General features: G+C 36.4%; 1 pseudogene; it reads left to right on the top strand.

Annotated features, from left to right (window-relative positions):
- The first annotated feature begins 19,069 nt into the window (after positions 1 to 19,069).
- LOC101028658 (epsilon-sarcoglycan pseudogene) lies at positions 19,070 to 24,595 on the top strand (annotated as a pseudogene).
- The last annotated feature ends 2,863 nt before the right edge of the window (positions 24,596 to 27,458 follow it).

The following is a 27,458-nucleotide window of genomic DNA, read 5'->3' on the forward strand; positions in this document are numbered from 1 at the left end:
CTTAATCATAAAATAATCCATTCTGTACTCTGTTTTTATGACATTTATATGAATCTGGCCACAGCCTCATCAAGCAGTTCACAGAGGAAAATTGTTCTATTTATGTGGTTGAGACAGGGTGGACTTGATTTTCAAGCAAAGAGAGAAAGAAAGAAATGCCTAATTTTTGTAGTCACAAATCTGAAACTCAAAAGGACTATTTTACACCATTTTGTAACTATATTTGTAACAGAGAATCCAAAGAGATGAACTTCTCTTTCTCTGTCCCCTGTCAGTAGTAAAGTCGTATATCGATATTTCTGAAATTTAGAGACTGAGTGAAGACACCTGGAAATAGTATTTTTCCTTTTCTATTCAGTTGCAAAAGGAAAAAAGGAAAAAAGGAAGGGAGGAGGGAGGAGGGAGGAGGAGGAGGAGGAGGAGGGGGGGAGGAGGAGGAGGAAGAGGAGGAGGAGAAGAAAAGAATGTGCGGGTAAAAGTAGAAAGTAAACTTTCCAATGTGCATCTGCTTTAATTTATTCGTGCCTCTGCATTTTAAGAACCAATAATTTTTCAATTAATTTCCCCTTTTACTCTTTACTCCTTTAGATATCTCACATGCATATACACACACAAGTCACCTCAGAAAATTTGTTCAGATTCATCTGCCCTTTCTTTCAGACTTGTGCTGATGCAAAAACGAATCTATGTGCTTGCTTAACACTAAGCAATAATAATTATCTGGACTCTATTAAGACACATGAAAATGAAGACAACTTTTTTATTTCCTCTAACTTCTCTGAGAAAGCTAAATTTTTGGGTAAATTATATGAAATAGTAATCTGGGCAAAAATACGTCCCTGGTATGCTGACAACAATATTTTACCCATTTATACTATTTTTGCTCATCAATAATAGGCTACAATGCTCCCCCATGCACTTGAAGTTTTATGTCATCACTTACAGCTCTCTTAGATGCTGCAGCTTTTTTTCCTCAAGGTCGGAAACTAGACTCTGATGATATAATATCATGACAAAGATATGGGTTCAAGTTTCCTGGTTCCTTTAAAGATACCATTATTATTTGAGTCTGAAATAACTACAGAAGATCCAGGATCATGTAGAAAAATCAGACACCGTGTGGCCCCAGGAGCCACATCAAATGTGGACATTTTTGCACACGCTTCATCAGAAAATAAAACCACTTTCCTTTTCCCTTTCAAATAATAAAGAACAATCCTCCCTTCTTTTAGAACGAAGAGGGGAAAAGAGGAAATGCAATAAGTTTAACACTGTTGTAAGAAACTGCATTAACGTGAATAATTATGTAATGATTGCTTCTAATTAAATGAGGATAATGTTCAGGGTGTTCTTTTTTCGTCTTCAGAAACCAATGGTATTTAGGTAATATGCTATACATTGCTTTCTTTCTGTAGCCACCCCTCCCCTAAATAAATGACAGCGTAAATAGACACATAAACTCCATATGAATCATTACTGTGTGAGATACTGTTACCCTGAGGCTGCTGTAATTCACATATAGCCCCTTCCTTCTATTTCAAATCTTTAAAATATTTTCTTTTCAAATACTTATAAAAGCACGTATGGTTGAAATAAAAATAAAGCACATACAGATGATATTTTTAAGCACAGCATTTTCATACCAGAAGGAAAGTAGTCAGGCATGTTCTGTTTCTCTGGGTCCAATACACAGTTAGGGAAAATAAGAGCTTAAAAGTAATGAGGACCAAGAAGAGATTGTAGTACTACTTTAAGGTATTGCAACTGTTGTTTAGAAAAAAAAAAAATGACATCTTTTTTGTGGTCCTTCTTCCCAACATGAAAGTTTATGACAGCATGTGCATTACACTGTTAAAAGCATGTATGTTTCACATGCAACCACTATGTGAGGATGAGAGGTTGTAGACAAATCTCAACCATTTGAAACTATGTTATGATTTAAAAAAAAAAATCCCCTTTTTCAGGAAAAAGAGTACTGAATAGTTTGACCTGTTTATTAATATCAATATAGTCTTATGTTTAAGTCAATCCTAAGTTATAGGAAATGATCTTCAAGTTAAAGACTGCCATAAATCCTGCAAATCTAACCTGAAAGTCCATTTTCTAAAGATAAAGAACTGCCAAGTAAGCATTAATAGCTCCTCTCACTGCAAGACTTTTCCAAACTTTTAAGATGTCAGCTGTCTCATGAAAGTTAAGACAAATCCTAACAGCAAAGCTGAAAGTTCGGCATGCAAGAAGGAGGTTAAGCACATACCTGGCTCATGTGTGTGTGTGCATGTGTGTGTGTGTGTGTGTCCTGCAGAACAATAAGAAAATCCTACAGGACTCAGTGAGGGTAGCAAGAAAGCTTATTAATGTTTTTTTACCAATCTGGCAGATATCCATCTCCCTAAAGTGTGCTTTCCTTGACAACATTGGGATTTAAAGGAGTGACATCCTTTCCATATGAAAAATTATATGTCAGATATGTCTTTACCAACACATGTAACTAGACATAATGAAGACAAAAGAGGGCAAAGTAGGTGTCAGGTTAAAAGAAGAGCCCCAAGGCTGCATTTACAAGTGGAGTTCATGCACCGAATACATCTTGTTCAAAATGTAGCAAAGAGAATTTTCCTGGAACAAGAAGCAACTGCACAATGGAGACATGTCATAATGTACATTTAAGTTATATGATCACAACCATACACAACTTGGACAAAAAGATAAATAAATAAACAGAAAAAGATCTATGCACGTACCAAGGCAATTCTGCCAGATATTTCTACAGAATGAGCCTGAAATAAGGGACATGAAGCCATTTTTCATTCAGTCAATCCCAGTTCTCACATACCTCTCATATATTAAACAGCTTCCAGCACTGAGGATGAGTCTAGTGTGTAGAGAAAACCATTCTTATCTACCACATGACTCTGAAGACAGACTAACTACTTTATTTACATTAAAGCAAAAAACACCAATCTATCCCAATTTTGGAAGGAAACCATGCTGCTTCGGACTTATTAAAGGAAATAGAACCCATGGTCCCCAATGTGGCAGCTTTCTAAGGAAGGATTCTTAAGGTAATTTTGTCTAAATACAATTTTCTTCTTGTATCCAGACTTTAGAAATTAGGTCCTAGCCATATATAATAAAAGTGCCTCTATACAACTTTTTTTTTTTAACACAAACATTTAACATTGCCAAGAGAACCAATCCCTGGTACCCATTAAAGAAACCAATTGGCAAACAAAAAGACTTTAATGAGTATCTACAGTATGCCAAGCTAGATGCTATGCGCAATAAAAGAAAACTAAGTATATGATATCAATCCTCAAGCAATTAAAAGATCATGCATGAATAAAATCGCAGAGACCAGATCAAGATTTTTTAGTACATAACAATCATGAATCTTTCAATTTAATGAATCAAATTCTAGAAGGATGAAAGGGAAAACATTATAAGGGTGATATGAAATAATCTGAGAATTTATGTGGGTGGTACTTGAGACAAATATTTAAATTGGTGGTATGGATTACATAGAATGAATGAAGTTCCAGGTTAAAGTTACTGCTGTCTGGTTAAATGACCAATGAGCACAAAATAGAACAATGTTTAGCACCCAAATAATGATTTTTAAAAAGCAGAGTGACATATTCAAATAGAACAATTGGATGTCTGTTATGTTTTAGGATTCAAACAGGACATTTTGAAAATGACATTAGAATACATTCTAGAAGGCTTTCAGATAAACCACTGGTTTGGCACTTTGCATATAATGGTCCTTGAATTTTTCAGGTGAATTGGGTTCTAGTCCAACCTGAACACAGGGAAAGGATTTTTTATCATAGTGCAAAGATTGCAATTCAACTTGGAAGTTTTCAAGCAGATCAAGGTTACACATTTGTATATACTATGAAAATCTCATAAGAAGCCAAAGATCCTAACAGAATAGCCAAAGCAACTACTAATTCCTATTACATTGAAAGGAAACTCAGAAATGAATAAAGCACACATAAAAACAACCACATTATGAGTTTTTTTTTTTCATTCTGAAACACAAAACAAAAATTATGACCAAGTTGATGATCTACATAAGAAGTTTGGTCATACTACAATTGAAAATACTTTTTTTCATTTTTTAGAAACACATATTTGCCATTTATATTAATATATCAATAAATACACTCAACTTCACATTGTTACAGATGTAAGTTAGTCCAAGCTCTATTAACGTGAACATACAGAACTTGGAAAACAGCATAATTAACTAATTCACTAATTTGGGATAACCATGATTATCCCCCCACCAAAAAAACAAAACAAAACAAAACAAAACAAAACAGAAGAAACAGAAGAAACTCAGCAAACAACAACTGAAGAATCTCTAGTTGTTGCGAACTAGCAATATCTGGGAAGCAACAGGCCATTAGTAATGTTGCAGCACGCAGAAATGAAGGTATCTTCATTTGATCAAAGCTACCATGTTATCCAAAAGGCAAAGAGACAGACCTGTAAACTAAAAACTCTATAAACAGCAGCAAATCACAGAAAGTCTACAGAAGCAAATAGTCATGCAAGGATTGATTGCAGGAGCCTCCAACTCTCTTTCTGGGATTAATGCCTGTAAAGATAGCAACACCATCATCAGTGTCATCTTCCAAACAAAGGACCACAGTATAGAGAGAACAATATTAATTATTGTCAAAATCACTTGTGCACTCAGCGATTTCAATGGGAACAATCAGTTTAAGTGGCAGTGGCAACTTCTCAACATAAAACACACTTGCTGCAATCCAAACTGGATTTAAAGAGAGGTGAGCAACTGCCTTAGTTGTTTAATCTGGTTATATTTGAGCTAAAGTAGTTCACATTTTTAGAATGAACAAATCAAAGGCGTAATTGTTTTTGTCATCTGCACAGCAATTTTACTCCTGAATGCATTGTTTTAGGCAGGAATTAATAAAAATTGCATGCGCTTCAGGTGCTGGGTAGATCACCCTCTTCCACATAGCCCAGCCTGAAGCTGTGAATGCTCCTTTTCTTATTATCAGTTAATAATTCTCTCTCATTGAGGCAAATTAGGAACTTGACTGTGTTAGAGAGTCCAGAACACTGCTAGAGGCAAAGGGGGCTAAATGGCAGAAATTCCTCTCTGAGCAAGATGCATGAAGCACGACATTGTGTCCACCACAAAAGCCGCTCTGTATTTTTGATCCTTTCTAATTTAATTAGCCCAAGAGGTAGCGCATTAATTTGCCAAGAATTCTTCTGATGCGAAAGCTGCCCTTATTGCAGTGAAGGGAAAAAATAACCTGCGTGCTACAGTGGCATGCCAGTAATGAAAGGGGGTTATTTTTGTGTTACAAATGGCATTGCAGGGTTACAAGAGACCTTTAAACCTTTTTATCTCTGGTTAGGTCATATGTAACACAGTGCAACACAAAGCACTAATTAACCAATTCTGGTCCAGAAATCTTTTAGAACACTTAAGAGAGTTACCCAGTTAGAACCCAGGTCAAATGCATTGCTTTGTTTTGCATTTAAAAACTGAAAACACCTTCTGGTGTGTATATTAAAAAATAGAGCAAAGAAATTATCAATCGAGAGTTCAGTTACTCTATGGACCCAGCACACAAGACATTTATTCTGGTCTTTGTTTTCTTTCTGTTTAATGATATTCTTTATGTGGGCAAGCTGGAGCCTTGAAGTCCCTTAGAAGGTCTCTCGGCTCTTTATGCTGTATTTGTTTGGTAAATTGTCTCCATGTTAATCTTCTTCATCAAATACTTGGAGTCAGTTTTGAAAACCTTTGATCAGATCTACCACCACCACACTTCTTCTCCGCCATGTGCTTCTGATATGTGCTCATGCACTCAAATGGGTCATTTACTCATTAAAGAATGAGAAACATGCATGCTACCATGATAAGTCCTCCCCAATACTTTGAACTGTTAATTAAGCCTATGTAATCATGTCTCCTGTTTGCAGAACTATTTCTTTTCTAGAAATTACAGGATCCCATTTAGGGACTTTCAACACCCTTGTCGTTTTCCCTCATCACTTTCCAACCCTGCTGCCTGAATGTGGCTTGTTAAAACACTCAGGAAAACCTGAGGATTATTACATTTTACATATAACTCTCCTGTCCCTTTAATGAAAACCAGTGGAAGACAATGGCTTTAAAGTAAAGCACTGATATTTTCCTTCCTCCTGCTTCTGGCTACAAATCTGTGAATTAAGGAGTGGTGGCACTTAAGGGCATTTTTGGCTATGCATTATGAATAACGAGAGTCACCATAAGTAGCCTTTTATGGCATAGTGTAAGATTTAGTAGCCAAACTGAGAAGAGGAAATTAGCATTATCCAGAGGTAGCGCTGGATGAAACCAGGCAGGAAGGCGTGGCCAGGTTGAGAGGGCAGAGAAAAGAAGAACATCTGGGAAAAGAGAGGGATCTTTTACAAAAGCAACTTTGTGGGCAAGAGGTTTTTAAATAGTGAAGAAAAAAGTAAGAGTGATTGGGCATTAATTGCAAGGGAAAGATGGGGTTGGAGGGAGAATTAAATAAGAATAATATTTTAGTCTATCAATGTTTTCTCATGGACAATATGAAAACAATCTCATTTATTAAAACAGATTGTCCTATCATCAAAAAGTATTTAGTTTTAAAGGCAACATCCTTCTAGAAATTTTTGTACAAACCTAGAAATATCTTTCAGATTTATACTGTATATTTTTTAAAAATTTTTAATTTTTTTAAGTTTTCAACATTTACATACATATATATATAATATATATATATATATATATATATTACAGATTCTGTTTAAAAACCAGCAGCTACTTAGTAAAATGATAGCCTTCTTACTTCAATTTAAAAGTTCATATTTAATATGATTTAATATCACCACATAGGAACACGATAACTCAGCTAAGAATGTGCTTTTATGGATACATGTTAAACTGTTCTCATTTTTCCAGGTTGTCCAAGAGATTTGAAAGGGTAAAAAGATTTTTTAATACACAGTAAATACTTCTGAAACAGTGAACTGAAATGAAAAACAGATGACACATTTATTCAACTTTTCGCTTCTGTAACATCAAACAGCACATTTTCTTCAAATGGTTTCATCAGTGGACCAGGAACCTCTTAAATTGATTGACTCAAACATGTCACTTATTTGGTCATTGGAGGTTTATAAAACAGTCCCTACTTTTTTCATCTGCTGACATGTTACATATCTCTCACAATAGATTAAAAGGTAGCATCTAGTCTCACGCTTTCTCTACAGATAATTTTAACTTTTCAACTAAAATGAAGATACAAAGTATGCTAAGAGATGCCTTGCAATTTGGAGTTATTATTTTTATTAGGTTTCTTATTTTAAGACTGATAAAGGTGATTTAAATACTATCTACAGGAAGAAAAAAACTAAACAATTTACTTTTTCAAGGGTGATATGCAAGCATGCAAACTTAGTCAAAGCAATAGAGGAAAAACTAATGACAAGCATTTGCAATGTGACAGGAAAAAATGGCAAAATCATTATTTTAAGCCAATGCTGAATAAATAGTAAGAAATTACTTTCAATAATGTGATAAATTAGACGTTTTTTCCAAGTTCCAGATGCCTTTATAATCTTAGAGACCACAGCAGAGCCAGGACAGTTTACCTACATCTGCGTTAGAGATAAACCTAGTGCCCTCAGATCTCAATTCCTGCTTCCTAAAATACCACGAAGCCCACACCAGGGTACTCAGGTCTGAGAATGCACTTATTTCTGAGAGTACATATGTCCCTGGAAATCTGTTGATATTTAAATTACAGCACTCTCAGTTGGGTAAAGTTGAAGAGGAACAAAGAAAGTATAATCCTCCCTGGAGAAAAACAGTGAAAGACCAAAAGCAAAAAACAGATGTCTCCCCAAACATACCAGAAATGAAGGAGGGTATTTAGTCAACTGTACCTTGACCATTTAGCATGGGCCTGAAATGAATGCCCTGAGGGGATGTACCAGGTGGGTCATAGTCCTCACAGATGACACACTAAAGCTTGGAGAATGGACTCGCCACAAAGATGTCGGCAGGGAAACTATCCAGGGATGGAACATCCCAGGACAAAGGACAGCAGAGAGCTGGTACACATGAGGTCTAAATGGTTACCACAGCCCTGAGAGAGTGTGTGCAGAGGACCACTTACTCAACAGGGACTGCAGCTTTGCTAGAGCCCCCCAGCCAGCCCACAGCCACAGAGGGAATCAAGGAATCAACATCCCAATCCCACTCTCTTCCCAGAACTCTCTGCTCTATCATTGTCAGTCTTGAGAGAGACTAATGAGAAAGCAGAGGGCAGCACCTGGAATCAGTCTCCCTGTCAGACAGTGGACTGGAAGCACAGTCATAAGATAACCAGTACAGAGCTCTTATTATTTAATAGTGGAGAAGACACATTGCTTAACATTTTACAAAACGTTATCAGAAACAAACCTTATCAGAAACAAACCAAAAAAGCATCTTTTTCAGATAGAACATTTGACAACACTCTGGGATTTTTAAAAACGCATATGTATACACCCATATACTGAATTATTTTCAAAAGAAAAACAGAAGTCAAATTATAAAACTATAAATTTTAAAGAGATAAAATTATAAAATATAAAAATACATAATTATAGATAATTTTGAAAACTGTGCAACTAGCCTCACTTTCTCTACTATTGAGAAATAGAATCTATCCAGTTAAGATATTATAACATATGAAGAAAAGTAAGAGAAGGAGGAGGAAAAAAGTGGGGATGGGAAGACAGACAACCAAAAGGGGAAAAAAATGATTGAAGCATGGTTCTTTTTATTTTCCTACTCTACCCTGTAATGCAGCCCTGGAAAATGTTTAACCCTGAGAAGCCAGAATACCTGGATCCCTGAATCTAATAGCTCTCTGGACCATTTTAGAGACAAAGGTTTTCTTAGGACAAACTGCTATTTCCCACCTTACCTTCTCAACAATCTTAGGAAGAGGATACCTAGAAATATGGAAGCACCATTTTCTAGCTAGTGGGGAATGAGAGACACCGAAAACCCATTTCCACAACAATGAGTCTATTTCAGATCTAGATTTCTATTCTCCACTCATGATCCAGCTTTCCTTGCCTCCAATATCAATGAGTGAGGCTCCTTTGGAGACACAAGAGATCCCAAGTCTTGGGTCATACAGAGATAGACTTTATGTATGCAACCTCAAGGGATAGTTTCTGATGAACTGCTTCCTTCTCACTTTCCTGACCCTGCCAAGCATTCCCCTACCTGTGCAGAAGATAGTTTACTAGTACAACTGAAAACATCTAAACTAGATCCTCATTGTCCTGTCAGGTTGAAAACCAACTTAAGTACATCTTTCTACCTTTCTTCATCCTTTCCTTCATCCTTCCCTCTTTTTAACGTGCATTTGTTTTATTGACATTTACTGAGCATCATTTTGCTGCCATTGTGCAAAGATGAGGACACAAAGTAATACATGGAGATTCCTAAACTTGAGCAGCATGCAGTGCAGTAAAAGACACAGTATCACACTGTCCTTTCCATCACTCGTGGAACACGACAGAACATATATGGTACACATGTGTACCACAGGCATAAATACATATGCATGCTTTTAGATATACATAGTCTAAGTCTGAAATACTTCCAATCCCTTGGGGAAAGATCCTCCCCCACTTACCACGCTCTCTTCTGGCATCCTTCCTATGTCTCCTGATCTCTCATTTCAACAGGTTTTTAAGAACTGAACATATGTAAGGATGTTGAAGCCCACTCAGAATGGGAAATACATAAGTTTGTTCCTGGATGAGGGTTAAGAGTGGTAGGAGTTGGTAATCAGCTCTAGAAGAAACAGAAGGAAGTAAATAAAAGGCTGATATATGGAGATGAAATTATAAAGATGTGGTAAAAACTGAAGACTAAGATTCCCTTCAAATAATATTTTATATCTTTCTAATATTTCTTTCACTAAAATGTAATCCTCTAGAAACAAACAGACCTAAAATTTAATCTCTGGAACAAAATTTCATAACGACAAATAATATATAAGAAAGTTGTTTCATTGTGTAGTTATTTTTTTCCCCAAAGCACCTGCTTTAAGACAGAACACATATATTTGCAGAGCTATTAAAATCACCTGGGGAGCTTTAAAAACTATCAGGTCCAGGTCCAAACCAGACCAATTAGACTAAAATCTTTGGGTCAGCCCAAGCATCAGTATGGTTTCAAACTCCCCAGCTGATACTACATGTAGCCATGGCCATAAGTAATAAATATATATTTAGACATATGATTATGAGTTACATGTCTATCATCTTTTAGTAAAATTCTCAGCGATATTTTGTTTTTGATAAGTCATCAATAATTTATTATAATAATCTATAGCTATAGCTTTAAAGTCTTTTAAACTAAAGATATTTAGGTTTTTGATATAATTTTGAATAAAATATAGAAGATTTTATGCTTAATAATAAAATGAGCCACCTAGAAATATAGCAATGTCTTTTTAGGCAGACAGAGCTTAGACCAGAATAATGAGGCAAAGTTTTTATTCAAGCTACTCCCTCCCACCAACATACTCTTTTTCCTCTTCTAGCCCATACTTGGAGTCTATTGTAGAGAAATTAGTCTAGCAACTTTAAATACAAGTAATGTTGACTTAGAGAAACTCTAAAGTCTCCTTCATCTAAATTGTCAATAATTTCATAGCTATGTTGCATTGTCATTTTAGTAACCAGTGCAAGTCACTGTTTTTGAGTCCATTCACACAATTTAGGCAACAGTGACTAAGCTAGGCTTGCGCTGTGTGCAGGACAGCTACTGAAATAAGGAGGAGCTTAGTCTTTAGAGGTATGCTTACAAGGTATGGAAACCCAGATCAGCTCTGGCATATAAACTACCAAAAATGTTCTTGTTAACTGGGCGACATATTTTCAAAAGGTGCAGAATCTACTTTGTTTCTATCACTTGTCAGTGTTAAGCATAAACAATGTACAAACAAACAAACCGTGCCAGTATAAAATGTAATACTTGTTTATGAGACACTTCCAGAATCTGACAGTGGCCCTCTGTTAACAATATTTAGGCCATAACTATATTGGCCAAATTTTACCAAAAAAAAAAAAAAATTATGAAGCTTCTGGTAATGTTAAATAGCTTTATAACTTCCCTTGTATCCGGTTTCTAACCTCAGATTAAATCAGACCAGAGTTATCAATTTTAATTATCACAATGTCACACTAAGCAAAAAGATGAATAAGATGAATAAACTAAGAACCTGTGTATATTGTAGGCTAGCATTCTCTTAATCCTGGACTCTCTATCCTTTGGAATTGTATGAACCAGTAAAACATCTCCAAAAACTTTAAAAAGTAAAAAAGAAAAAAAGAAGTTACCATTTTTTTTAATTTTGCCAAGGAAGGACATTAAATGAGGAGAATAAAACCAGATCCACTATTATCATTATACCATTATATCATGTAACACTAAAAGAGTAGGAAGTATAGACTCTGTCAATAAAGGATGGTTCAGTAAAAATAGTATACTTAATGAAATTTTTATCATTTTCTTGAATATCTAATTTCACTGCAATCCAGTGAAAATGTCATCAGAGATCAGCCTGGGTCCACTGACTGGTACTCTGGAGCCACTGTTCTCAGGGAATTCGTCTAGACTCCTGCCTCATTTCCTGCAAAATTCTGCCTGCAATCTCATTGATACCTGGGCAGAGATTCCCCTTCTGGTCCTTTTAAAGGGCAACTAGAGTATTCATGACAAATCTGGAAGGAGTACTTCTCCATCCAGTTTAGAAATCACAGTTTTACCAGAGCTTGCAAAAACATTGGCAAACAGCAAAACAGTCGCTTTCCTCAAAAATACAATGTATATGAAGTCACAGTCCTGTTTGTTTTAAGTAAAAGCTTTGGCAGCAACCAAAACAAAGAACATGATTCCTGTGAATCAGAAAAAGAATTTATGGTCTGCCAGTCTTGTAAGCTTAAGAGTTTTCCATATTGCATGTGATTTTACAGATTTAGTTAAAGTATAGCAAGATTGCTTTATCTTACAAGAGCATTTATCACTTGATATTCAGGACAATAGGAATAAAAATTACCTTGTTCATTTTCTAAAGTCACAGCGTTATAAGACTGACCTGCCATGACTGAGATAGATTCAGTACCACATAAAGAAATTTTCTTCCACAGCTGGGCAGGATACCTGTAAAATTACCCAATGATCCTGTTTTCTGTTATTACAATGACATTCAGATAGTTTATTCCAAAGCAAATACTTATTTCAAAAGTCTGGAAACCAGTCATTTGATGCCATTTGAAACACTGAGAACATCCTACAAAAGATTTGAACTATAGATATTAACTGTATAAATAAACTTATTTTAGTTTTTCATTTATTTCAGTTTTTTAAAAATTTAAGTTTTTCTTAACAGTACTCTTACCTTTGGTAAAGAGAAAACGTAGCTTTATTAGTCTGTTAATAATTATGTCTTTCTTAATTGATCTGTTTCTGCTCTTTTTCAACCATAATCTCAAGCCCATAGATGCGTTTCAGGGGACGATGGTGCCAACACACAAGAGAATGTCCACGAATTTTCAATACCCCACATTCATGGTGATCTTGAACCTAACTACTTTTAAACCATTTAAAAAGAACTGAAGGACCCCAGAATGGTTCATACTGAAAGAAAATCTTGCAGGTTGTTTTTCTTCCCAAAGTTAAAGACACAACTCAAAATAATGAGAGGACAAAAACTTAAAATGGAAGTTCTTACAAGGACTCTGAACAGGCAACAGGAAGAACTATGCAATCAAAAAAAAGTAATAATTGAATTTAAGGTGCTTTAGCTAGCTGCAACACAAAAATTATGAATAATTAAAATTAAAATTGAATCCGTCAACTTAAAATTTTTTATTTGAAATCCAAATCAAAGTTTTGTAGTAAGGTACTTCACCTGGAAAAAGAGTAGCCCAGTTTTAAAATGTTTTAGTAAACAAAGACCTTGTCTTAGTTCATTTGTACTGCTATAAAAAGTACCCAATACTGCGTAATTCATAAAAAAGAAAAAATTATTTTTCACAGTTCTGAAGGCTGGGAAATCCAAGATGCTGGCAGGTTTGGAGTCTGCGAAGGGCTTTCTCTCTGTTTCCACGATGGCACTTTGCTACTGGGTCTTCTGGAAGGGACAAACGCTGCGCCCTAACTTGCGGAAAGTTGAAAGGGCAAAAAGGGGCTACTTGATTCCCTCTAACCATTTTATAAGGCACCAATCCCATCCATGAGGGCAGAACCCCCAGGGTTGAATTATATCCCAAAGACCCCACTTCTTAATAATACGGCATAGGGGATTTAAGTTTTAGTGTGAATTCTGGAGAGAGCACAAACATTCAAATATAGCAGACCGTCTCTACTGTCCACCCTAAACAAGAATCAAGCCAACAAGCATCAGTGTGCCTCAGTCAAATAGAAGCTATGAAGAGGAACCTTCAGAATGGTACTTATATTTGGCCTACTCTATACTCTTTTTCTTCTATCCCAGTTGTTACTCCCAACATTCCTTAATTCTGTGATTGGATGAAATGCAATTTTAGCAAACTAGCCTACAAAGAATAATTTAATGTTGATTCATGCAGTATTTTAAGCAAATTATTTTCAATATTTGAAATGCAAATTTAGATTTGAGAAATTTAATTAATTACACCTTTGTATCAGAAAGACATATACAGTCACCTAAAAGAAGAAATGTTTTTCCAAGTTCTGCAAGATTTTATTGTATTTGAAATAACTCTATCAACAAAAATAAAGTGTGCATTCAAGAATGATCCATCAAAAGATTTAAAGAAAAAAGTCACAGACGTATATTGATAGAGCTAACCAACTCTGTATATGAGCTGGTAGAGCTAACCAGCTCTGCATAAGTATTTCTGGCATATACTTGGCCAAAAACTTTGAACAATCTTTTTTTTTTAAGTTTAACCTTCTTATTTTAATATATTTTTTATTTTGCCATACTTTTTGGGGTATTAGGGTACAGGTAGTATTTGGTTACATGAGTAAATTCTTTAGTGGTGATTTGTGAGATTTTGATGAACCCATCACTCAGGCAGTATACACTATACCAAGTCCCCAAAGTCTCCAAAGCCCCTTGTATCATTCTTACGTCTTTGCATCTTCATAGCTTAGCTTTCATGTATCAGTGAGAACATACAATGTTTGGTTTTCCATTCCTGAGTTACATCATGTAAAATAGCAGTCTCCAGTCTCTTCCAGGTCACTGAAAATGCTGTTCACTATTTTTTATGGCTACATAGTATTCCATCATATATATATATATATATATATATATATATATATATATATATATATATATAAAAGTGTGTGTATATATATATGTACATACATATGTATGTACATATATATATACACACAATATATATATACACACACACACATACACACACATCACCATTTCTTTATCCACTCATTGACTGATGGGCATTTGTGGTGGTTCCATGATTTTCCAATTGTGAATTTTGCTCCTATAGCCATGTGTGTGTAACTATCATTTTTGAATAATGACTTCTTTTCCTTTGGATAGATAGCCAGTAATGGTATTTCTGGATCAAATGTTAAGTCGAGTCACAAGGAAAAATGGATTCACTCTTGGTACACAATTGAAATCAAACTTCTGAGAGTGGGAAGCTGAGGAACTAGCTAGACCATGTCCAGTTCACCAAGGAATTACTTATTGTTGAGTAAACTTGGGGAAAAGACATTATTAATCATAACCATTATTTTTCTCATTTTGAAACTTGTACTGATAGGTTTGTTTTGGTTTTTACTTTTTTTATTGTACTTTAAGTTCTGGTGTACATGTGCAGATCTTACAGGATAGTTGCATAGGTACACACATGCCATGGCGGTTTGCTGTCTCCATCCCCCCGTCACCTACATCAGGCATTTCTCCCAGCATTATCCCTCCCAACTTCCTCGCCCTCCCTGCTGTCCCTCCCTTAGCCCCCCACCCCACAATAGACCCCGGTACATGACATACCCCTCCCTATGTCCATGTGTCCTCATTGCTCAACATCCACCTATGAGTGAGAACATGCAGTGTTTGGTTTTCTGTTCTTGTGTCAGTTTGCTGAGAGTGATGGTTTCCAGATTCATCCATGTCTTCCAGGTTTTGGCTGTGCATTTGTCATAAATAGCTTTTATTATTTTGAGGTATGTTCCGTCTATACCTAGTTTGCTGAGGGTTTTTTTAAGCAAAAAGGGCTGTTGCATTTTGTTGAAGACATTCTCTGGATCTACTGAGATAATCAGGCGGTTTTTGTCTTTGGTTTTGTTTACATGATGGATTAAGTTTATAGATTTGTGTATGTTGAACCAGCCTTGCATCTCTGGGATGAAGTCTACTTGATCATGATGGATAAGCTTTTTGGTGTGTTGCTGCATTCGTTTTGCCAGTATTTTATGGAAGGTTTTTGCATCGATGTTCATCATGGATATTGGCCTATAGTTTTCTTTTTTAGTTGTGTCTCTGCCAGGTTTTGGTATCAGAATGATGCTGGTCTCACAAAATGAGTTAAGGAGGATTCCCTCTTTTTGTATTGTTTTTAATAGTTTCAGAAGGAATGGTACCAGCTCATCTTTGTACGTCTGGTAGCATTTGGCTGTGAACCCATCTGGACCAGGACTTTTTTTGGTTGGTAGGCTATTAATAGATGCCTCAACTTCAGCCCTTGTTATTGGTCTATTCAGGGTTGCAACTTCTTTCTGGTTTAGTCTTGGGAGGGTGCAAGTGTCCAGGAATTCATCAATTTCTTCTAGATTTACTGGTTTATGGGCATAGAGTTGTTTATGGTAGTTTTTCTCATGGTAGTTTTTATTTCTGTGGAATCAGTGGTGATATCCCTTTATCATTTTTTATTACATCTATTTGATTGTTTTCTATTTTCTTTTTTATTATTCTGGCTAGCAGTCTGTCTATTTTGTTGATCTTTTCAAAAAACCAGCTCCTGGATTTATTGATTTTTTTTGCAGGGTTTTTTTGCTTTGTTTTGTTTTGTTTTTTGTATCTCTATCTCTTTCTGTTCTGTTCTGATCTTAGTTATTTCTTGTCTTCTGCTAGCTTTTGAGTTTTTTTTTTTTTATCTTGCTCCTCTAGCTCTTTCAATTTTGATGATAGGGTGTCAATTTTAGATCTTTACTTGCTTCTCCTAAGGGGATTTACTGCTATAAATTTTCTTCTAGACACTGCTTTAAATGTGTCCCAGAGATTCTGGCACATTGTGTCTTCATTCTCATTGGTTTCAAAGAACATCTTTATTTCTGCCTTCATTTCATTGTTTATCCAGTCATCATTCAGGAGCCAGTTGTTCAGATTCTATGTAGTTGTATGGTTTTGAGTGAGTTTAATTCTGAGATCTAATTTGATTGCACTGTGGTCTAAAAGACTATTTGTTGTAAGTGCCATTCTTTTGTATTTGTTGAGGAGTGATTTACTTCCAATTATGTGGTCAATTTTAAAGGAAGAGTGATGTGGTGCTCAGAAGAACATATATTTTGTGGATTTAGGGTGGAGAGTTCTGTAGAGGTCTATTAGGTTTGCTTGGTCCAGGTCTGCATTCAAGTCCTGGATATCCTTGTTTATTTTCTGCTTCATTGATCTGTCTAATATTGACAATAGAGTGTTAAAGTCTTCCACTATTATTGTGCAGGAGTCTAGGTCTCTTTGTAGGTCATTAAGGACTTACTTTATGTATCTGCGTGCTCTTGTATTGGGTGTATATATATTTAGGATTGTTAGCTCTTCTTGTTGCATTGATCCTTTTACCATTTTGTAATGACCTTCTTTGTCTCTTTTGATCTTTGTTGGTTTAAAGTCCATTTTATCAGAGACTAGGATTGTAACTCCTGCTTTTTTCTCTCTCTCTCCATTTGCTTGGTCAACGTTGACTTCTTCCATCTCTTTATTTAAGTCTATGTGTGTCTTTGCATATGAGATGGGTCTCCTGAATACAGCAGACTGATGGGTCTTGACTTTTTATCCAGTTTGCCAGTCTGTGTCTTTTAATTGGGGCCCTTAGGTCATTTACATTTAACATTAATATTGTTATGTGTGAATTTGATCCTGCCATTTTGTTACTGGCTGGTTGTTTTGCCTGTTAGTTGACACAGTTTCTTCACTGCATCGTTGGTCTTTACCATTTAGTAGGTTTTTGCAGTGGCTGGTACTAGTTGTTCCTTTCTATGTTTAGTGCTTACTCCAGGGGCTCTTGTAAGGCAGATCTGGTGGCAACAAAATTTCTCAGCACTTGACTATCTGTAAAGGATTTTATTTCTCCTTCACTTATGAAGCTTAGTTTGGCTGGATGTGAAATTCTGGGTTGAAAGTTCTTTTCTTTAAGGATGTTGAATATTGGCCGCCACTCTCTTCTGGTTTGTAGGGTTTCTGCCAGGAGATCCACTGTGAGTCTCATGGGCTTCCCTTTGTGGGTGACCCATCCTTTCTCTCTGACTGTCCTTAGCATTCTTTCCTTCATTTCAACTATGGTGATTCTCATGATTATGTGCCTTGGGGTTGCTCTTTTTGAGGAATATCTTTGTGGTATTCTCTGTATTTCCTGGACTTGAATGTTGGTCTGCCTTGCTAGATTAGGGAAGTTCTGGATAATATCCTGAATAGTGCTTTCCAGCTTGGATTCATTCTCCCCAGCACATTCAGGTATACTGATCAAGCATAGATTAGGTCTTTTCACATAATCCCATATTTCTTGGAGGCTTTGTTCATTTCTTTTCACTTTTTCTCTAATCTTGCCTTCTCATTTTATTTCAATCAGATGATCTTCAGTCTCTGATATCCTTTCTTCTGCTTGATTGTTTTGGCTATTGAAACTTGTGTATGCTTCACGAAGTTCTCATGCTGTGTTTCTCAGCTCCATCAAGTGACTTATGTTCTTCTCTAAGCTGGTTATTCTAGTTAGCATTTTGTCTAACCTTTTTTCAAGGTTTTTAGTTTCTTTGCCTTAGGTTAGAACACATTACTTTAGCTCTGAGAAGTTTTTTATTACCCACCTTCTGAAGCCTGCTTCTGTCAATTCATTAAACTCATTCTCCATCCTGTTTTGTTCCCTTGCTGGTAAGGAGTTGTGATCCCTTGGAGGAGAAGAGGCATTCTGGACTTTGATGATTTAATCCTTTTTGCGCTGGTTTCTTCCTATCTTTGTGGATTTATCTACCTTTGATCTTTTAAGTTGGTGATTTCAGATGGGGTCTCTGAGTGGACATCCTTTTTGTTAATGTTGAAACTATCTCTTCTTGTTTTTTTAGTTTTCCTTCTAACAGTCAGGTCCCTCTGCTGTAGGACTGATGGAGGTCCACTCCAGACCTTGCTTGCTTGGGAATCACCTGCAGCGGGTACAAAGCAGTGAGGATTGCTGCCTTATCTTTCCTCTGGAAGCTTCATCCCAGAAGTGTACCCCGCAGGTGTCAGCCATAGCTCTCCTGTATGAGGTGTGTTTTTTTGTTTTTTTTTTTTTGGTTATTCAGGTGTCAGGGAGCCACTTGAGGAGTCTGTCCCTTGTCTGCATGCCAAAGTGCTGCTGGGCTGCCTCAGACTCAGCCCTGCTGCTGTGTGGGCTTCCTCTGGCTTTTGTTTACACAGGTGAGATTAGACTCACCTTTGCAATGGTGGATGCCTTTCCCCCCACTGAGCTCCATCTTCCCAGGTCAAGCTCAGATTGATGTGCTGGCAGTAGAACTCTCAAGCAAGAGGGCTTCAGTTTGCTGATCTTTGTGGAGGTGGGACCTGACAAGCCATTATTACCTGTCTCCCTGCTTTTAGCTCTCCCTCTTTCTGGGGGATGCATAGATCCATCCCACCGGTGCTCTCAGCACTAGTCAATACTTCCATGCAGATCTGTGCTGACAACTGGCAGTGCCAGGCCAGCTGGAGCTGTTGCTCAGATCTCTGTCGTTAACTTGCAGTGTTTTTCTGCCCGGCAGCATTCTCCTGGACTGTGGGTTGCAATGGCCATGGGAGAAACACAGTACCTGAATCAGAGTGCCAAGGGGGTAAAGTCCCTGATCCTTCAGCCAGTTGGACTTCCCGGGTGGGGCAGCACTCTGCCCTGGTTTGGTTTGTCCTCCTTGGGCTACACCGACTGTCTACCCAGTCCCATTGAAACGAACCTGGTACCTCGGTTGGAAATGCAGAGACTACCTGCCTTCTGTATCTCTCTCACCATGAACTGTGCTCTGGAGCTGTTCCTATTCAGCCACCTTGGCGGAAGTACCCGATATAAGGTTTTAATATAACTTTACAAAAATAGAAAAATTTACTATAAAGTAAAGCTGAACTCTCTCCTGCCAAGGCACTTGGAAAGACAGGTTTGATTTTGTTTTGTTTTTCTTGGATCAGAATTCTATTTTAATACATATAGCATGGTTCCTAGAACAGAGTTGGTCTTTAATAAAGCTCAGAGGAAGAACAGGAGAAAAAAAAAATCTAGACAAGAGAGATGCAAGAAGGTTCTAATGCAGGCAAAAACTCAGCCCAGTCAAGTAACTTAGTATAGGCCATGAGGGAATTTAAAGACAAGCAGGGGGATGAGGTGCAGTCATTCATGAGAGTGGTCAAGATAATAGTGGGAGAATCTGGTTAGGTATCACAGCATAAAAGGCCATATAGGTTATGACAAGGGCCTTAGATTTTACTGTCTGTGTGACAGGAAACCACTGGAAGAATTTAAGCAGGAGATGAACATGATTTAATCACTGTGGCTGCTATGTAAGGAATGGATTTGTGAACAGACAAGAAACAGGAAAACCAATAGGAATTTATCCCAGTGGAGATAAACTCCACAGGAGAAAAAAGAAAGATGATAACTGATTAGCATAGAGTAATAGTGATGATGATGGAGAGATATGGATGGGTTCCAAAGCTCTTCTGAAGATGGAATTAACAGGAATTGGTTCTTCAATTAGGTCTAAGGATGAGGAAGTCAGCAATGGCAGGAATGACCCCCCACCCAGTTATCAGACTTGAACCATTCAAGGGTTGAGGGGACATACTATAGGTCTTCACTTAGACCCTACCTCGTACCTTGCTTGCCTCCCCCATTCTAGCCTTAACAAAGTCCAGTGGAGGAAAAGCACAGGTTTTAAAATGAGACCAGTCTATCCAGGATTCTTGCAGTAGTCCAACGGGTACAAGGAAGCAGGCAGGGAAAATCCTCGCTGCTTATCATCTTATAATTTTGTTCCATTCAGTTGGGAAAAAAGTACCAATGGAGGCCAGATCCTCATGACATCACAGAAGGGAACGTGCTCCTGCTCCAGGGAGGACTGTGAATATGCTCTACTCTGCTTGCTGGTAGCAGCACTGAATGAGAACCAAGATTCAAAATAACTTTAACCCTAACCCTAACTCAAGATGGCTTAAAGACTTAAAAGTAAAACCTAAAACAACCAAAACCCTGGAAGATAACTTATGAACTATTATCTGGACATAGGGCCTGGCAAAGATTTCGTGATGAAGATCCCAAAAGCAATTGCAATAGAAATAAAACTTGACAAATGGGACCTAATTGAAGTACAGAACTTCTGCACAGCAAAAGAAACTATCAACAAAGTAAACAGACAACCTACAGAACAGGGAAAATATTGCCAAACTATGCATTTGACAAAAGTCTAATATCCAGAGTCTATAAGGAACTTAAACAAATACACAAGCAAAAAAGAAACAGTCCCATTAAAAAGTGGGCAAAGGACATGTACAGACACTTTTAAAAAGCATACATACATGTGGACAACAAGCATATGGAAAAATGCTCAACATCACTAATCATTAGAGAAATGCGAATCAAAACCACAATGAGATACCATCTCACACCAGTCAAAATGGCTATTACTAAAAAGTCAAAAAATACCAGATGCTGTTGAGGTTGTGGCAGAAAGAGAATGCTTATATACTGCTGGTGGGGATGAACATTGGTTCAACCATTGTGGAAAGCAGTCTGGCAATTTCTCAAAGAACTCAAAGCAAAATTACTATTCAACCCAGCAATCCCATTACCAGATATATACCCAAAAGAATACAAATAATTCCATCATAAAGACACGGGCACATATAGCTTCATCACAGCACTATTCACAACAGAAAAGAATGGAATCAACTTAAATGCCCATCAACAGTAGACTGGATAAAGAAAACATGATACATGTATACCATGGAATACTATGCAGCCATAAAAGAAATGAAAGCTGTCCTTTGCAGCAACGTGGTTGGAGCTGAAGGCCATTACCCTAAGTGAACTAACAAGGGATTAGAAAACCAAATACTGCATGTTCTCACTTATAAGTGGGAGTAAACATTGAGTACATATGGACACAATGAAGAAAAAAACAGACACCAGAGCCTGCTTGAGGGTGTAGGGTGGGAGGAGGGTAAAGATCAAAAAACGGCCTATCAGGTACTATGTTTATTACCTGGATGCTAAAACAATCTGCACATAAAACCACCATGACAGGTAATTTACTTATGTAACAAACCTGCACCTGCACATATACCCCTGAACCAAAAAATAAAAGTTAAAAATTAAATTAAATTTTTAAATGACCAGAAATCTCTTCTGATCCCACGATTCATGTGCTGTGTGATTCTGGGGAGTGACTGAATCCCTGCTAGGGATCATGAGTGATCATTAAAAGGAAATGTGATGGAAACTATAAAAGGTGTGAGTTGTATTCTTCCTAAAGAGTTTACCAGTGCCACTTCCCATTTTGCGTACCTTGGGAAGTCGGAGGCGCTTGAGCATCCTGTTGTCCTTCCCTAAGTCATTCAAAACTTCCACATACTATTTCTTCACTTAGACATCTTCAGTCTTTTTATCAGAAGTAAAATCATTTCTCCAGATGCTGAGTTGGAAGGTTGGTATGTAAAACCCACTCACACTGAGTTACCTATCGAGAAGCCTAGAGTTCCAAGGATCCTCAGAGAATATCTTAGGACTCTAAGCAACACAGTCTCTTCCTTTCCAATACTGCTAGACGCTGCAGCTGCTACACAATCACTTCTCGGGAACAAAGTGACTGTGTATCCAAACACCTAGACTATGGTTCTTCCCTTTCATAAGGTATTAGAAGGAACACACCCATTGTTCATCCATGTCAGGTGGAAAAAAAGTCAAAACACAAACAGATGGGGGAAGAGGAACCCCCAAAAAGGCAAAAAGATGAGAACTACCAAGGATATATTTGATTGATAATAAAATCTCTAACAGCTAAATTTCCTTCATTTCATTCCTTAGCTATATGGATAATTTCTGTACAACTTTGTGCTATTTTTTGTATTTACTTGCTTTTTTGACTTCTATGATTAGTGAAATCCATTTTAATCTAAAGTCGTTTGTTATTCCATAGGAATAGTGAGGGGAAAATTTCACATATTTTTGAAGAGACATGTAAACAGCATGCAGAATACTGAGCTTTCTGAGGACTGAGGCTTCTGGCTTCCAGAGTTCTCATTTTCTTCAAATATTGGTTTAGTTTTGTATTGAATTAGGCTGTAATATTCCCTTATATGATAAAGCATCATTTAACAGGAAGTTATACTCTTTTATGTTATATTTGCATTTCATTCATTTCATTTCCATGCTACTTTTTAGAAAATAAATGATAAGTAGAAGCAGAACAGGTATTTGTAATTACTCATGAGTCATTTGCTCTCACGTAATTTAATAGCCATAGATCTTTAATATTTATAGCACATGTTGAAAGGATTTAACATATGTAGTGATCTTCACCAAGTAACTCTATACTCTTCTTGAATACAAAGATGTAAATTTTGTCACCATTTATGCAACCTGCTAAAAATGTTACTATTCATTCATGTGAATGAGTTTTTCCTCCAAGATTTTAATTAAAACACAAACGCTCTGCACACTTCAATCTGCAATATCCTACACACACATTTTTTTTAAATATTGACTGATCAGCTGGATAACGGGATTTCTTTGTAAGATGCTTTCTCATACCTGAAAATTTCCACAAAGCATTAATTTTTGTGTGAAAGCCAATTCAAAAGCTAAATAAGCATCACACTACAAAGTTCGCGGTGGCAACTGTGTTCTCTTTGCATTCCTATGTATAACCAAATGTGCTCTAATAAGAAACGAATAGAACCGGCAAAGCTGGGAGGAAAGAAGAAAGGGAAGAGAAGGAAAAATTGAGGACAACTGGCTCGGACAGTTCGATATTGCAATTGCTCTGGTCATGGGAGCTTGGAGACCCCTGTGCTTAGATAGGACAAGTTCAGGGGACACACAGGATGAGCCCGTGATGGTTGGCACATTCTTGATGACAGTATTCATTATTTTCTCCAAGGTGCACTCTGATCAGAATGCATACCCATCTGCAAGTGTTCTTTTGGATTATGCTTTGGAAAGAGTATTTAAAGGGGAGATTTCCACCTCACCAAAACCAGGTGAGATTAGTGAAGATCCCAAAGCATTTGAAACAAATTGAAAGGTTATTCAGAAAAACCTGGATGGCTTCTATACATCCAAAGAACACCATATAGTGAGATTCCTTATGGCTCTCCAACAACTGAAAATGTGGAGAAACCAACTACCACTGATATAATTGCCTGCAATAGGTGCCCCTTTGAGATTGCAAGGCATAATTGGATAATTAATATAACATCAACAGAAGACTTCCTGTTACCATATCAAGTAGAAATTTTCATTAAAAATATAAACGTGTAAGAAATATTGGCCAGTGAGTTTCTTAGAAACTTTGTCTAAGGAGAAAAATGTGCTGTGGCCAGAGGGACTGAATGCCATAAACATCATGCTAGTCCTAGATAGGAGCAGCAGGTTTCTGCTTCCCATTAATGGCCTAAAGGAGGGTGTTTTCATCAGGACTGGTGCTGATGTTCCATTTTCTTCTTGATTACAAGATGTTGAAAATCCACAGAATTAATTGAGATGCAGTCAAGAAATGGAGCCTGTAATAACATGTGCTAAAAAATGTTACATTCCATTTTATATTGACTGGTGCAAAATTCCATTTGGTTGATAAAACAAAGCAAGTGGCCACCTATCCAGAAGTGATTAGTGGAGGGGAATTTTAGCTAATGATGGAGAGTACAAGCCCTTTTCAAAACGACTGAAAAGCAAAGTAGTACTTGGATTTCACAATTATACTAGCTGTGTCCTCAGCAGTAAGCCTGTTCTTTTTTCCAGTACTTCTTTACATCATGCACTGTCAACAGGAAGGAGTAGAAAAGAGAAACATGAAAACACCAGACATCCAACTGGACCATCATAGCGTGATTCAGAAATCTGCCAAGGAGCTTCAAGACACACACAAGAGCAGAGAGATAGCATGGCCCCCATCAACACTTCCTGTGTTTCACTTGTAACTGGCAAAATCACACCTCCCTTACACACAGACAACCATCATAGTACTAACATGCCATTGGTGCAAATGCAGAATTTGCCACATCTGATTTAGATTCCTCAACAACAGACTACAAGTAAATATCATCCCTGAAGAAAGAAAACTGACCAAAACATGAATTTACACTCAGACAATATAGCAGTTATATCTTATTTCTTTTCACTTCCAATAATGCATGAGCTTTTCTGGTATATGGTGTGTATGTTCACTGTATTAACTATGTAGCAGATATCATAATACAATATAACTTTTATTTTACTAATGTATTTTTTCTTAAAGCATTATTGACAATTTAGAAAACACTGATGACTTTATATTTGTTACAATTAAAAGTGATCTTTCAAATAAATATTAATGAAAAACAGGGTGTAGAAATCAATTGAACTAAACAGGTATTCTAGCCTAGACAACTAGAATTTGAGAGAAAACCATGTCACAAGTAGGAAAGTTAACATTAATTAAAAAAATCAAAAATCAGAAAATGTATTATCACAATCAAAACCATGTATAACTTTTGATTTCTAAAAGAGTTGTTATTCAACACAAAATACTTTGCCCATCAATTATAATGATAAAAAGCAACTCTTGTTCAACCTTTAAATCTAAATTATGCCAGAGCTTTCTAAAATAATACAATTACTTCAGAATGTTGTGTATTTTAAAATTCGATGTTCTAATGTAATTTTTAAAAATCTATTAAAGGTACTTCTTTAAGTGGCTAAACTTTCTTTCTAGAACAATAGCACAAATAGAGTAATACATTATAATAATGTCACTATATTCTTTAGAATTGTAAAAACAGCAATGACAAACCACATCCTTTGTTCTTTTGAAACATTCTTCATAGGCAACTTTTTAGCTGTGTCATTTTTGCTATTTTAAGTTATTATTATGCTATATATTCTTTCACCAATCAGTTTTCTTAATAACAGTAAGAATTTGTCAATAATTGTCGGCCATTACAAAGCAAAAGTAAAGATTTTTCTAGGTGCATTTTTCAAAACAGAAGTGTGCATTTTCCTAAAGGGATGAAAGAGAAATGTTTGATTAACTGACACTCTGAAATCATTCCTGAGCAATCTGTTAGAATTTCTTTCTCTTTACAATGTTTTCTGTTCTATGCTATCAAGAACTACGAATCGTAATTTCTGGCACCTAAAATCAAAGATGGTGAGAGGCTCTATTAGCATCCTAAAAATATGCATGTCCTAATGCTCTCTTAAAATATGTCTGCTCAGAGATGTTTCAGATTTTCTCAGCCAAGCAAAATGACATTAACTAAGACCCTGGCATGAAGATTTGCTTATTTTAGTTTGCTTAACATTGTAACCACAGCACAAAAATATTGCTACTCAATGGCAGATAAGTTATTCTCTCACATTTTCACTTATTGTTTATTAACATCACATGATAAACTATCAAATCACTTATGATCACTAATTACTTTGATAATTCAGTTATAAAGACAATAAACTAAAATGACATTAGAATTAGTTCTTCTCAAAATAAGAGAGCATTCTTTCTGTTTTAAAGGAGTCTGGTTAAAATTATTCAGCTCAAACTAGGAATAATTAAAGACAATTGATGATTTAAATCAAGACAGCATAATCTGTCTACATCAGTTGCAGATAAAGTTTTGGAAAAAAAAGCAAAAGTCATACTTTTTTTAATATGTATTCAGTATTCCTCAATGAAATTTAACTTTATTCACCTTTTGCCTCTGAAAGTTTACTAAAGGATTCTAGGAGGAATTTCCTAAAAGAGAACAATATCCGGCAGCGTGTTTAGCTGACTTACCATAAAGGATGAATAGGATGCAGAGAAGGTCGGAGCTAAGTCAACAGAGGACATCTTGTTATTCTCACATTACACCTTTGAGCCAAAGGCCTAACAAATACCTTTACAGAGAATAAAATGCAACAATATGAATACTTTTCTCTGCTAGAGATAGTAAGAAGACAAGGGTCATGTAATTGCATATCTTGTTGCATTGTTTCACTCCTTTTCTCTTTTTTAATAGAAAACAACAAATTAGTCAAGGAAACACTGCCAGTTGCTTTATTTCATATGTTAACTAGTATATTTATATGCTTCCAAAAATATAGTAGACTTGAAGCAAGATAAAATGGAAATGTTTCATGAATTCACTGGGAAAACCTCAAGAAATGTTTTAGTAGCAAAAGTACACAAAAAAGTAGCAAAGAATGCAAAGAATTCTGGAAACAACTCTAACAGTGATATGAGAGAAGATGGAGAATTCAAAAAGAGACGTTGAACAAGTTCTAGAGAATAGACCCTGTATTAGTCCATTAGTTCTATGTGGCTGGGGAAGCCACACAATCATGGCGGAAGGCAAGGAAGAGCACATCTTACATGGATGGCAGCAAGCAGAGAGCTTGTGCAGGGAGACTCCCATTTTTAAAACCAGCAGGTCTCATGAGACTTAGTCACTACACTGAGAACAACATGGCAAAGACCCCCCCCACCACCGCCACCCACCACCATGATTCAGTTATCTCTCACTGGGTTTTGTCCACAACGTGGGAATTGTGGGAGCTACAAGATGAGATTTGGGTGGGGATAGGGAACCAAACCATATCAGACTCCAACTAATGGATAAGGAAACAAGAACAAACAAATGAGTGATGACAAAAGACTTATTATTATTTTATCCTGAGATCATAACTAGAAATCAAAGTTTTATTTATTCTATTAGCCTAGCATTACCTAAGGATGTTTCTTGAAACATAAATTCAATTGTGTTATTATAATGTATTCCAAAATGTATACTGCGTAATTAGTTATTATATATTGCCCAGAACAAATAATTTTATTAACAAAAAGTTAGGGTACACTGTGTTAAACAATCTCTAATACATTTCTTTTTTGCAAGACCTATCAAGAATCTTTAACATGCTAATGAATTTTATTACTCTCCACAAAGAGCATATGCTAT

The sequence above is a fragment of the Saimiri boliviensis genome, chromosome 5 (genome assembly GCF_048565385.1).
Source record: "Saimiri boliviensis isolate mSaiBol1 chromosome 5, mSaiBol1.pri, whole genome shotgun sequence".
In the NCBI taxonomy this organism is placed as follows: Eukaryota; Metazoa; Chordata; class Mammalia; order Primates; family Cebidae; genus Saimiri; species Saimiri boliviensis.